Source organism: Rhinoraja longicauda, chromosome 12, assembly GCF_053455715.1.
Source record: "Rhinoraja longicauda isolate Sanriku21f chromosome 12, sRhiLon1.1, whole genome shotgun sequence".
In the NCBI taxonomy this organism is placed as follows: domain Eukaryota; kingdom Metazoa; phylum Chordata; class Chondrichthyes; order Rajiformes; family Arhynchobatidae; genus Rhinoraja; species Rhinoraja longicauda.
The window spans coordinates 40,692,911-40,705,849 of record NC_135964.1 but is presented as its reverse complement, the minus strand read 5'-3'; the positions used below and the strand labels follow the sequence as shown (position 1 = coordinate 40,705,849).

At 45.4% G+C, this 12,939-nt stretch overlaps 1 protein-coding gene and 1 non-coding gene across 4 annotated transcripts in view; one reads left to right on the top strand and one right to left on the bottom strand.

Annotated features, from left to right (window-relative positions):
* epha3 (eph receptor A3) overlaps positions 1 to 12,939 on the bottom strand; it is a 251,299-nt gene that overhangs the window by 41,208 nt on the left and 197,152 nt on the right. The gene's annotated exons all lie outside the window — the stretch shown is intronic.
* LOC144599041 (U1 spliceosomal RNA) lies at positions 11,353 to 11,516 on the top strand. The gene has a single exon (XR_013547955.1). It is a non-coding gene; the product is annotated as a U1 spliceosomal RNA (small nuclear RNA).

Here is a 12,939-nt window from a genome sequence, read left to right as displayed (position 1 = left end):
CATTTTGTGTCTATCTTTGGAGTGAGAACTCCCTTTTTCCAGCTTTCTTCTCCCCCCCTACAATTAGTCTAAAGAAGGATCTCGACTTGAAACGTCATCTATCCATGTTCTCCAGAGATGCTGTCTGACCTGAATTACTCCAGCATTTTGTGTCTACCTTTGGAGCGAGTACTGTTCTCCCTGCAATAGGGAAGGTTAGTGAGGTGACACGATTCAAGTGCACAAAAGTCAAAGTGGTAATGACAGAGTAGACTGCCACAAACAAGTAGATAAAACTAGAGACCATAGATTTAGGGTATACTAGACTAAGTCGACCCGTTGGGCCCAAACCTCTCCTGCATTGGTGCAGCACCCTCTCCCCCCCCCCCCCCCCCACTCCCCCCCCACTCCCCTCTCTCCTCCTCCCACTCTCCCCCTTTCCCCCCCTCCCTCCCCTCCCCCCTGGTCCCCCTCCCCTCTCCCCTTCCCCCTCCCTCCCCAGACCTCTCTCCCCTCTCCCCTCTCCCCCGTCCCCATCTCCCTCCCCCCCACTCCATCCCCCTCAACCCCCCTTATACCTCCATCCTCCCCCCTCCCTCCGTCCCTCCCCCTGCCTCCCTAGGAGATAGATTTAAACTTTAATATGTGAATAACTTAAAAAATATAACACCGATTTCAATGAAACTTCTTCCATTAGCACCAAAGGGACGACGGTGAGTGAGGTGGGCCTAAAATTGTTGCACTATCGTGTACCGTTTTGGCTGTAGTTCAGGAACAAACAAACAAACAAACGAGAATTATAGTATATAGATGCGGGAAGGGATTTAGAGCGATATGAAAGGGACCTTCTTCACCCAGAGAGTGGCAAAGATCTGAATGCATTGCCTGAGAGAGTGGTTGAACTTGGTTTGCTGACACTGTTAAAAAATTGTTCGGATAAGCATTTAAATCACTTTGGCACAGAAGGCTATGAGCCAAGTGCGAGGTGGTGGGATTAATATGAAAGTGTTCCCACTGGCTGGCATGAACGAGTTGTGCTGAATAGCCTGTTTCTATGCTGTACAATTTTATAACTCTAAGGCACTAACTTTCCTTCACAAAGCCCATGTGTATTCCCAAGGTCCTTTGGTCACTCCAAAGCCAACTTCTCCTCCTCCTGCTCCACTGCAAGTGCTCTCAAACAGAACACGTCTTTCTACTTATCACTTCCTCTATTGCTGCGCTGCTGTTATTATGCCCTTGCTTATATCATCATAACTTCAGGTCTAACAATGTAAATCGTGTAGATCATGTAACTCTATAAGAAGTTCACAAGCGACAATCGTTGATGATATTTCCAATGAGTGAGAATCACAGAGAAACATATTACAGAAACAAGGCCTTCGGTTCAACGAGTCTACACTGTCCGTCTATTACCCATTTCACTAATTCTACAATGATCTCCCTTTCTTTTCTCCTCGCATCAATTCCCACCAGTTTCTACCACTCACCTTCACACTTGGGGGGCAATTTACAGGGGTCAGTTAACTTACCAACCTGCATGTCTTTGGCATGTGGGAGGAAACCAGAGCATCCAGGTGAAAACCATGCAGTCACAGGACCAATGTTGCAGAAGGCGATGCAGGTCAGGCTGGTACCTAGGTACCTGGCTCTGTGAAGCAGCCATTCAGTGCGCCACCCAGTTGACCTATCTCTTATTTAAGTTATTCCAACCCATTTCTCCCCCTTTAGTTGGGGAGCAGGAATGTTGACAACAACAATATTAAGTTGATTCAGTAGGGGCTGCTTTCCCAATGAACCTAAAACATCTTCCTCTGGAATTAAGGGCCGCACGGTGGTGCAGCGGTAGACACGGGTTCCATCCCGACTACGGGTGACAAATGTACTGAGTTTGTATGTTCTCCCCATGACCGCATGGCCTTTCTCCAAGATATTCGGTTGCCTCCCACACTCTAAAGATGTACAGATTTATAGGTTAATTGGTTTGTAGATTAATTGGCTTGGTATAAGTGTAAAATTGTCCCTAGAGTTTGTAGGATAGTGTTAATGTACGGGGATCGCTGGTGTGCCAAAGGGCCTGTTTTGGTTTTTTTAGAGATACAGCGCTTGGTCCGTGCCGCCCAGCGATCCCCGCACATTAACACTATCCTACACCCACTAGGGACAATTTTTTTATTTTTACATTTGCCCAGCCAATTAACCTACAAACCTGTACGTCTTTGGAGTGTGGGAGGAAACCGAAGATCTTGGAGAAAACCCACGCAGGTCACGGGGAGAACGTACAAACTCCGTACAGTACAGCACCCGTAGTCAGGATCGAACCTGAGTCTCCGGCGCTGCATTCGCTGTAAGGCAGCAACTCTACCGCTGCGCCACCGTGCCACATTTCTGCACTGTATCTCTAAACTAAATTTAAACTAACATTATTTTTCAGTTGATTCTTATTTGCTGGGTTCTTTTCTTCTTTTCCTCTGGCTTCTACCTTCTATTCCGAAAGAGAGAACACCCATACAAAATAAGACATCCCATTAATTCAGATACGCAGATACAAAAATTTGGGGTAACTAAGCGGGTCAGGCTGGAGAAAAGGAATAGGTGATGTTTCGGGTCGAGACCCTTCCTCAGACTATTCCTTTTCTCCAGAGATGCTGCCTGACCGGCTGAGTTACTCCAGCTTTTTGTGTCTATCTTCGGTGTAAACCAGCGTTTGCAGTTCCTTCCAGCACATTCCATTAATTAATCTGCTCCAAAAAGACTTTCCCACATCTAATCAACAGCTCAGAAACCATAAGATGCCGATAACGATCAGCACAATTAAAATGTTAACATTTATCATAAATCAAGAGGAGCCTTTTTAACACATGAGTAAACACTTTAGAAACCCATACTATGAATGCACCTGGGCAATGTACATTTGGCAGTGATAACAGATGAAATGATTTAGGTCTTAAAAATTACTTTAGCGTGGCATTGGTATACTAGCTCCAGAGAAAGGGAATATTAAGGAAGGATAACAAGGAGTCGACTCGACGGAAATAAATCAGTGTTAATTATAGCTCTCACCTTCATCAGCATAAACTACATGCCAGCTGTCAGCTTACAGCTATTTAGAATCCTTTTATTTGTTTCATTCTATCTTGTGTGCATGAATAGTTCATATTCTTTGCCCGTTTCAAGTCATAAAATGATGGGTTTTAAAAGCAGTTTATCGTCTTCAGTCAATAAGGGACACTCAAGAATGAAAGCTTTTGGTACAGACGAAATGTGTAGGAAGGAACTGCAGGTGCTGGTTTAAACCAAAGATAGACACCAAATGCCTGAAGAAGGGTCTCGACCCAAAACGTCACCCATTTCTTCTCTCCAGAGATGTTGCCTGTCCCGCTGAGTTACTCCAGCGATTTGTGTCTGTCCTCAAAGCTTTTGGTACAATTTGATTGCACAACTCCTGACTGGCACAGCCCGAACGAGAACTGTCACAAAGCCGGATGCCTCCGAAATGTGACATAGGTTGCAACGAGCCTTTTGAGGTGTTGTTAGTGTGACAACACAAACGGCTTCCTGCAATGGCTTTCATCCAAAGGATCGGGAAATAATTGAGTGATCAGTTTATGTTTAAACTGTAGGCCAGAACAATACGCACCACTCTAACATAAACCAGAAACATGAGTATTTCCGATTACTTACTTCTTGTTTAATTTAGTTGAGTTTACAGATGCAGCGTGGAAACAAGCCTTTCGGCCCACCGAGTCTGCGCCGACCAGCGATCCCCGCACACTAACACTAACTTACACACACTAGGGACAATTTACAATTTTACCAAGCCAATTAGCATACAAACTTTGGAGTGTGGGAAGAAACCAGAGGACCAGGAGAAATCCCACGGGGGGAATGTACAAACTCCGTACAGACAGCACCCGAAGTCAGGATCGAACCTAGGTCTCTGGCGCTGTAAGGCAGCAACTCTACCGCTACGCCACCGTGCTGCCCTGAGGGAGTGAGGGAGTGTTAGTTTATTTTATCAGGAAGTTGGCCGCTGGCAACTATTACTCTGAAGGATTTTGATTTTGGCCCAGATATGCATCTTCTGCAAGATTTGTCATTGATGCTGTATAATCTGCAGACATAATAGATTGCAGATGCTGAAAGTTGAAGCAAAAAATAACCCCCCCACCCCCCACCCTCTCTCCCAGCTGGAGGAACTCAGCAAACCGAGCAGCATCTGTTGGGGGGAGGGGAAGAAATTGTTGACTTTTCTTCCCCCTCCCCCCCCCGCCACACAGGTCTGGATAATCTGTGTTGCTCTGCAATCTTTTACATGTAATATAAACGTATGAAAGTAAAAGCTATTTATCCTTTGTCACCTTTTGTTTCTTTCATTCTGAATGGTTTTTAATTGGGCGGCACTGTGGCGCAGCTGTAGAGTTGCTGCCTTACAGCGCCAGAGACCCGGGTTCGATCCTGACTACGGGTTCTGTCTGTACGGAGTTTGTACGTTCTCCCCGTGATCTGTGTGGGTTTTCTCTGCATGCGCCGGTCCCCTCCCACACTCCAAAGACGTCCAGGTTTATAGGTCAATTGACGTGTAAATTGTGAATTGTTCCTCATTGCAGGATAGTGCTGGTGTGTGGGGTGATTGCTGGTTGGCGTGGACACGGTCGGCCGAAGGGCTTATTTCCACGCTGTATCCCTAAAATCCAATTCATTAACCTCACATTGAAGAAACATTAGAAGGCTTTTAAATTAAACATGCTACATGCAGTTATACAGCAAGCTAATGTTTTATTATCGTAGTGCTGCAGTCTCACAGTCACAGCCTAACAAATAGTCTGCGTTAGGCTGCTGAATTTTCAGTTAGTATTGTTATTCAGGAGTCATGCTCGACGCCATAGAACCTGTGTTGGAGACTGTGATTGAGTCAAAAGAAAATTTAAAAAAAAATGATTGTGTTGAAAAGGCCCAACAAATTCTACTGCTGCAGATGAAGGCAATTATAAAAAACTTGCGTTCAGAATTTTATTATTAACTGAAATTTACAGACAACAGAATTACTGTAATACCAAAATTTCAAACTAATGACAATTCATCTCTACAGATGCACAGTTGAAGGTCTTGCAAACATAGAAACATAGAAAATAGGTGCAGGAGTAGGCCATTCGGCCCTTCGAGCCAGCACCACCATCCAATATGATCATGGCTGATCATCCAAAATCAGTACCCCGTTTCCTGCTTTCTCCCCATAATCACTTGATTCCATTAGCCCTAAGAGCTAAATCTAACTCTCTTTTGAAAACATTCAGTGAATTGGCCTCCACTGCCTTCTGTGGCAGAGAATTCCACAGATTAAATGTGTGACAAATTCCATTCAGCATTTTATCTAATAGACTTTGTGATGATCTTAGAGTGATTACAACACCTTGCAAAAAAAAAGGTTTCCTACATCAATTCCTTAGAGGATGGTTCCATCTGTGTGCTACGATCTTGGAAAAAAAGCATCTTGAAAACACTCCTGCATCTCCTTTTTACAGGAATCCTCATAAACGGTGATGAGTTGCAAAACAGGGCTGCATTACTGTCTACCAAGATTGCAGTATTTTTCTAGTGATAATAATTTTGATTATTTTCTGAGGTAGGGAAGCCACCTTTCTCATTCTCCCATCTGACGACTGCCAGGTAGACCAAGAGGTTGGCAAACACTGGTGCCAAAATTATATTATATGGTATCTTATTTTAACCAGTTTATTTTTGGCGACTGTTTCGCTGAACACTTGCGCTCAGTCTGCCAAGGCCTACTGAAACTCCTGGTTGGTAACCATTTGAACCCCCCTTCCCATTCCAACACTGACCTTTCAGTCCTAGGCCACCTCCGTTGCCACAGTGAGGCCACACACAAACTGGAGGAACAGCACCTCATATTCCGCTTGGGTAGCTTACAACTCAACGATATAGGTGTTCAATTCTTCAATTTTAGGTAACCTCTAACTACCAAAAACCCCCAACACTCCCTCTCTCTTCTCTGACCTGCGGGTTACTCCAGCACGTTGTGTCCTATTGGATTTTCAAGAGCTAATGTTTGTCCTCAAAATATCGGACCCAATATCACATGAAAGCATTGAGTGCTTTTAAACTAATACTATACCAAACTGGAATTGCAAGAATTCGACAATATTACAATCCAGCTGTAAAACCATCACAACTTTTTGCAGATTTACTGAGTATTGCTGAACTTTGCATTAACGTTATTAAGATGAATGATTTATTTAAAAGATTACCACCGTGCCCATATGAGCCGTGGGGTTAGCACACCTGAGGCAACAAAGCAAAGTGACATTCAGTAAACTGAATTCTGATGAAGGTGCTATTTTAGTTTCATCCAGGTAATTGTCCGAAGGTTATCAGAAGCAAGTGGAGTTAATGAAGTTCAAGGGATTTCCTCCATTTGATATCCAGATATCCAGATCTTAGAGCTTTCCCATGGCTAATAAAATAAGCTAATTGGTGGTATTGTGTGAAATGTGTGCCGACTTGGGGGGAGTCAACATAAAATGTTATTGTTATATACTGGTAAAAGTGGAGGATGCAATTAATGGATTAACTCCCGTGTGGATTGAAGGTGGTTCATGAGGAATTACTTGCAATAAAAGCAGTAGAACATGCCAACCCAGGCACACAAAGAAATAAGTTAGATATTATTATGTTATAGAATATGACTTTTGTGATTTTAAGGAATAGTCCACATGCTTGTATACACTGGAATTTAGAAGGATGAGGGGGGATCTTATTGAAACATATAAGATAATTAGGGGATTGGACACATTAGAGGCAGATAACATGTTCCCAATGTTAGGGGAGTCCAGAACAAGGGGCCACAGTTTGAGAATAAGGGGTAGGCCATTTAGAACGGAGATGAGGAAGAACTTTTTCAGTCAGAGGGTGGTGAAGGTGTGGAATTCTCTGCCTCAGAAGGCAGTGGAGGCCAGTTCGTTGGATGCTTTCAAGAGAGAGCTGGATAGAGCTCTTGAGGATAGCGGAGTGAGGGGGTATGGGGAGAAGGCAGGAACGGGGTACTGATTGAGTGATCAGCCATGATCGCATTGAATGGCGGTGCTGGCTCGAAGGGCTGAATGGCCTACTCCTGCACCTATTGTCTATTGTCTATTGTCTATGCTGTGACACCCATCGCTCGCTGTGCGTTTTCTACATTGTAACAACATTGACTCTTGAAAAAAACGTCATTAACTATAAATCACTTTTAAGTCATCAAAAGCAAGTCTGTCTTCTTCCCAGATTGGCGATATTAAGTGGACGATAAAGCGGGAAGGAAGAATAGGCTGTAATACATACGCTGTGTGGGAGGAGCAACAGAACAAGCTTCAGGGGCCACTGGCCATCAAGATATCAATAAAGTCATGAGGAGTGGCACAGTGGTGCAGCGGTAGAGTTGCTGCCTTACAACGTCAGAGACCGGGGTTCGATCCTCACTATGGGTGCTGTACATAGTTTGATGTTCTCCTTGTGACCGTATGGTGCTCTGGTTTCCTCCCACATTCCAAAGACATGCAGGTTTGTAGCTTAGTTGGCTTCTGTGTGTACAGAGTTTGTACGTTCTCGCTGTGACCATGTGGGTTTTCCGAGTGCTCCGGTTTCACATGTAACTCACATTTCAAAGACGTGCAGGTTTGTAGGTTAATATGCTTCTGCAAAATTTTTCCTAGTGTTTAGAACTAGTGTCAGGGGTGATCGTTGGTCGACACGGACTCGGTGGGCTGAAGTGCCTGTTTCCACGCTGTATCTCCACACTAAACTAAACGATTGAATACGATATACTGAGAGAGATGCGGAAGACAGTCATGATGTGGTTGGTGATTGCTCATGAACCTTTTACCCAGGGTCGAAATGCCAAAAACTAGAGGGCATAGCTTTAAGGTGAGAAGTGCAAAGTTTAAACGAGATATGCGGGGGAGCATTTTTACACAGAGTGCAGGGTACCTGGAACGCATTGCCAGTGGTCATGGTGGAGGCAGATATGATAGTGGGATTTCGGAGGCTTTGTGATCGGCACATAGACATGTTAGGCATGCCCACGGACAGTGTGAACTGAAGGGCCTGTTCCTGTGCTGTACTGTTCTAGGTTGTATAAATATCAGACCTTTTTATGTATTTGACCTCTGGTAACCTTTATGGTCTTAGAGCTTACAATTACTCTATTTTATTTCGGAGTCACGTGAGTGACTACGTGAAGACCCCGTCCAGCACGCGTGCGCGACATTAGCGTTCATGCAGTGCACCGCGACGAACGGGAGTTCAAGGTGCTCCCGCTACAAACTAAAAAGTCGGGCCGACAGGTAAGTTCTACCGTGGCCGTAAGTATTTTCTCTCTGGTCTGCTTTAGGTCCCAAGATGACCAAGACCAGAGGAAAGAAATTTGCAGTCGCCCCCGTTCGTTTTTCCGTTGAGGAACGTTCTTTGGAGGGGGGGCAAGAGGCGGCACAACTACCGAGCCGAGCCCAGCACCGCTAGTGCAGCCTGAGCAGCGGGCTGGAGGTACCTGCAGCCAGAACCGGGCGGTAGTGTCTGGACGATTCAGACGAAGATGCTACACCGCTACACAGCGGCACTGGCAGCCGCCTAAGCCTAAAACGGCTTATGGAGCAATGCTCCAGCGAGATCTGCTGAGAGCAGCAGCAGACTCGCCAAGGGAGGGCCCAGATCGCCCAGGCACTCCCGCAGTGCCCTTTAGGGGCACTGGCCATTGCCTCACCTTCGTTTGAAGGCAGCAGTGGCGACCAGGTCTGGGCTGGTCAAGAAGAGGGGTTGTTGGCTGAAGATGTCCGGAGTACGCAGAGTGTACAGGATCAGGAAGAGCTGCTGGGTGTGGTCAACCGCTACGTGGACATTCCACGAGGGGGTCGGCCTTTAGAGCCGAAACTTGCAGCCAGCATTGACCACCTGTCCTCAAAAACCCTACAAGAACGGGTGGTCAATGAGGCTCTTGAGCTATACACAGCCCCAGAAAATTGTACATCATTAAATGTACCAGCTGTAAACAGCCAAATTTGGGGACATTTGGGGCAGGAACCTGGAGTTGAAGCTCCAGAAAATCCTTAAACTGACTGCAGCGATAACATCATATGCTCGGTCCATTGATGGTGTGGACATTTCCACAAATCAGCAAGATACACTAGCTCTGCTGTGCACCACTCAATACCAAATAAATGGTTTACGGAAATTATCAAGCCTGCCCTCAACCCTAAGTTTGCGGGACTCTGCAAAACACCGGGTTCAGAACCTCCAATTCTGCTTTTTGGAAAGGATCTCCCAAAAAAGGTGAAAGACCTAGAGGAAGAATCCAAGACCTTTGGTCTCGTGAGGGCAGGCTTGGGACCGAGCAGACCTAACAAACCCAGGCGGCAGTACCTCACGGCGTCCACCAGTCATAAACCACCATATGGGACTGGTGAAAGCTCGGGGTCCGCAACCATTCCCCGTAAGCCTTTTAGGCCAGGGCCCAGAGCGGACCCCATGGAAAATGCGCCACCCCCCAACAACAACATCAACGTCAACAGCAGCCCTCTACAGCCCAGCAGACACCTCATCGTCCAGCGAAGAGGCAGAAAAAGAATTAACACCAATCACCATGGAGGTAGGTGGGTCTGGTACCTTTCGGCATATGAGCAGTAGGGACTCTATACTAACAGGGAGGAGATTGCACTTGTTTTTTGCATGCATGGGAAACCATCACTAATGACAAATACATACTAACCTGCATTCATGGCTATAAAATTGACTTGTTCATGAAAACATTCCGCCAGTTCAGCACATACCCCAAAGGGTATTCACCCTCTCAGTCAAAGACAAACAAGAGGGTCAAGCTGAACTTGTGAGGCTACTAGCAAAAGGTGTCATTGAAAGAACAAAACATGAACCTTTGGAATTTGTGTCTACAGGGTACTTTCTAGCAGGCATTGATTTAAAAGATGCCTACTACTCAGTACCCATACACAAGGAGCACCGTAAATAATTAAAAATTTATCTGGATGAAACAGCTATGTCAATTTAAAGCCTTACCAAATGGACTAACCTCCGCTCCAAGGTTTCACTAGAAGCTTAAAACCCGCCTTGGCATTATTGACAAAACAAAAGCATATAGTCATGGCGTACTTAGATAGGGAAACCTTGGAGACAGCTATTTTGGCAGTAGCAGCCACCAAACGTTTGTTTGAAACTTTGGGGTTTGTCATACATCCAGATAAATCCAATTTTACACCGTCCACTACCATGGACTATCTTGGATTTACGATTGATACTGTTCGCATGGTTGTAACTCTGCCAAAGTGGAAAGCATCACAATTGGCACTATCATGCCACGAACTAATGCATAAACGTCAGCCAACCATACGGCAGGTAGCTAGAGCTATTGGTAAAATGGTAGCAGCTTTTCCAGCTGTACAATTTGGGCCTTTGCACTACCAAAATTTACAAAGAACAAAAGTGCACGAACTAAAGCAAAACTCAGGTCACTTTGACCGAGCATGTATTTAACTGCTGAATCCATTACAGAGTTACAATGGTGGACAAGGAACATTAGCCTCAGTTCCAGTCCCATAATTATCTCCAACCCAGTATTAACCATTCAAACGGATGCCAGTGCCTTGGGCTGGGGAGCAACTAACATGCTATCCAGCACAGGGGGCAGATGGACTAATTCTGAATCATCTTGCCTACAGACACGGGGTATCAACTATTTAGAAATGTTGGGTGCGTTTTATGGTTTAAAAGCATATGCATCTAATACGCATCATGCACATGTCCGGTTGCAATTAGATAATACCACGGTGGTGGCTTATATCAACCACATGTGTGGTATAAAGTCAATATCGTGTGATAAATTGGTCAAAAATACAGTGGCAGACACCAGGTCACGCAAATTTAACGATAACATCAAATGGATGTTAAATCCCAAAATATTTGCCGAAATTACAAAGCAAAATGGCACACCAGATATCGATCTATTTGCATCCAGGCTGAATCACCAGGTACCAACGTATGTCGCTTGGGAACCAGACCCTGAGGCAGCAGCAGTTGATGCATTCACGCTGTATTGGGGGAAAAATGTTCTTTTATGCTTTTCCTCCCTTCTGCCTCATCAGTCGGGTATTACGGAAGATTCAATTGGATTCCGTCCCCAGCAGTCCGGAATTATTAATCCACCCAGTGTCAGGCATTAGTCACCCGTGCCATGACAGAGTCAATCTCCTGGCTTGCAGATTCTAAAAAGACCTCTACTGGGCCTGGGACTGTCTGAGGACGCCATCAACATGATGACCGCATCCCACCGGGAGTCCACCAGGAGACAATACCTGACCAATATAAGGAATACTTACCTGGCAGGGGAGATACCTTGATCACTCAGGAGGTTTTCCCAGGACAAGGCTATCCCATTGCACTTCGGGTGTGCTGACGCCTGCGATGTCCCCAAATGCGGGATACTCGACTGCAAAATTTGTGGTAGTGGGGGACTGCGTTCGCTCTCTCCCCTGTTAAAATGGGAACGGTATTGCTCCAAAACAGGAACTACCTACACTACAGCGACACCCACCAGTGTTGTGCAATTCCTGGTTGGATTACATCAGGAAGGACTCAGCTACAGCACCATAAATACAGCCAGGAGTGCGTTGTCAGCTTATTTGGTTCCAGCAGCAGGACAACTGGCTTTGGGGTCCCATCCACTAGGAATCAAAATCATGAGGGGCATTTTTAATACTAACTCCTCCAGACCAAGGTACACTCAGATCTGGGATGTCAGCATTGTGCTGACGTACCTTAGGGGATGGCCACCGCCCAGGGCACTCACGCTGGAACAACTTACACTGAAATCAGTCATGCTCATGGCACTAGTGTCAGCTTAAAGGGTACAATCCCTCCACCTTCTGAGGCTCGACAGCATGACAGAGTCATTGGACTGTTTCACATTCCATATTCAGGGACTGGTCAAACAAACTAGACCAGGTACCACGCCTCCAGTCATGGAGTTCTGGGCATATTCATCTGAACCACGGCTGTGTGCCAAGACCACCTCGCCAATTACATAGACACAACATACAACTTAAGAGGGAGAGAAAAAGCCTTATGGATAAGCCACAAGAAGCCTCATGGTCAGGTGACGAGCCAAACCATTTCAAGGTGGCTCAAGCAGGTGCTTAAGTCCGCGGGAGTCAATACGAATGTTTACAAATCTCACTCCACCAGGGCTGCATCTACGTCGGCGGCTAGTCAAATGGACGTGCCAATTGACCATACTCTGGCCAGAGCAGGATGGTCCTCGGAAAGAACTTTCCAAAGGTTTTATAATAAACCGCTGGCGCAACCTGCTACATTTGCAGACAGAATTTTAGAGTCTGCAGATAATATTTAATTTGAGCCCTGGGGAGCTCTCTGTTTTTGTTGTCATTAATAAACCTTTTTTGTTCACAAACAGGTTTCTTGATCGCGATAACATACTTCCTCCCTCTAAGGTCTTCAGACAGTGAGTGAAGCATGAGCTGGTACACGGTTCGGAATCACAGAAGCTTTGAAGTCTTCACGTAGTCACTCACGTGACTCCGAAATAAAATAGTAAGATTAAATGAGAACTTACCAGTTCGAAGTTTGATCTGTATTTTATGAGGAGTTACGATGAGGGACTACGTGCCCTCCGCTCCCACCCTTTTTTATACAGATCAACTGGTAATCAAGTTCTTATTTTTTCTTTACTATATTTATTTCAATCGTTGTGTTTTTTCTGTGAATCCACACCGCTGCTTTGAAGAATGTCGCGCACGCGTGCTGGACGGGGTCTTCACGTAGTCCCTCATCGTAACTCCTCATAAAATACAGATCAAACTTCGAACTGGTAAGTTCTCATTTAATCTTACTAGTTTACAGCACAACTGCACAAGTCAAAATGCAATCAAATAGACTTGG